This window comes from Rosa chinensis, chromosome 6, assembly GCF_002994745.2.
Source record: "Rosa chinensis cultivar Old Blush chromosome 6, RchiOBHm-V2, whole genome shotgun sequence".
Classification (NCBI taxonomy): domain Eukaryota; kingdom Viridiplantae; phylum Streptophyta; class Magnoliopsida; order Rosales; family Rosaceae; genus Rosa; species Rosa chinensis.
In genome coordinates this window covers 4,216,367-4,217,459 of record NC_037093.1, presented here as the reverse complement: position 1 = coordinate 4,217,459, position 1,093 = coordinate 4,216,367, and positions in this window count along the sequence as shown.

Genomic DNA, 1,093 nt, shown 5'->3' with positions numbered 1-1,093 from the left:
GGATGAATATGCACAAGTAACAGAGGTTTGTAAAGTTCCTGTATATATGGGAAAATTTTATAAAGAAGAGATTACTTGTCATGTGATTGACATGGACGACACTGATGTGCTTTTTGGAAGACCATGGCATGAAAGCGTCCAAGGTGGTTATTGCAAAGACAACACATATTTATTTAGGTGGGAGTCGCACAAAATTAAAATCATACCTAGAAGGAAGAACGTCAAGAATGACCATCCTGAGGTGTGTGAAAGGGAACATGAAGAAGCAACTTTGAAGATTGAAGATAAACTCATTAAGGATAAGGAAGCTAATTCATTCATCACATCGATATCCATGTCATGCATGCCTAATTGTGTTCAAGATCAACCCAAGGAGAAGTCATTGCCCATTCCTTTTCAAGTGGAGGAGTTCAAGTTTCAAGATGCTTATTCTAAACTTGTCTACGGTATTGGATTCATGGTGATACCTTTTAATTTCGAGAATATTGAAGTTGATGGCTTATCATGTTTTATTCCTAGTAATGATCGAGCTGCATTCAAGAGGAACTCGAGGTCGAGTTCTTTTCAAGTGGAGGAGACTGATGTAGGACGAGATTTTAGCCAATTTCAACAAAGAACCTCGAAAAGAAAGAAGCGTCTTCACATTAAGAAGAATAATTTGAATATTGAAAACTGGTCTTCAAATAGACTTCTTAATGATGGAATTAATCATAAATTACTATTTTGGATATATCGGGATTCTCGAACAAAATCTTGATTGAGATTCCAATTATATATTTGCGTAATATTCTTTAGTATCTAGGATTTTATTTCTGATTTTTATTTAATGAGGTTTAATTAGATTTTCTAGTTTTAGTCTATAATAAATTATTCTTTTTGTTTTCTAGTTGTATTAGGTTTATACTATGTGCCCTATATAAGGCACCTCTTCGATTGTAATTTTAATTCAAGTTATCAATAAAAAACCAAATATTAGAGAATTTTCTCTATGTTTCTTACGGCTGTGCCTGTAATTGCTAGTGGATTCTAGCTCATCTCATATGGCTTTCGACGCTTGACAGAGCCTCTTACTTTCGTGTTCACGCTTCCCGCA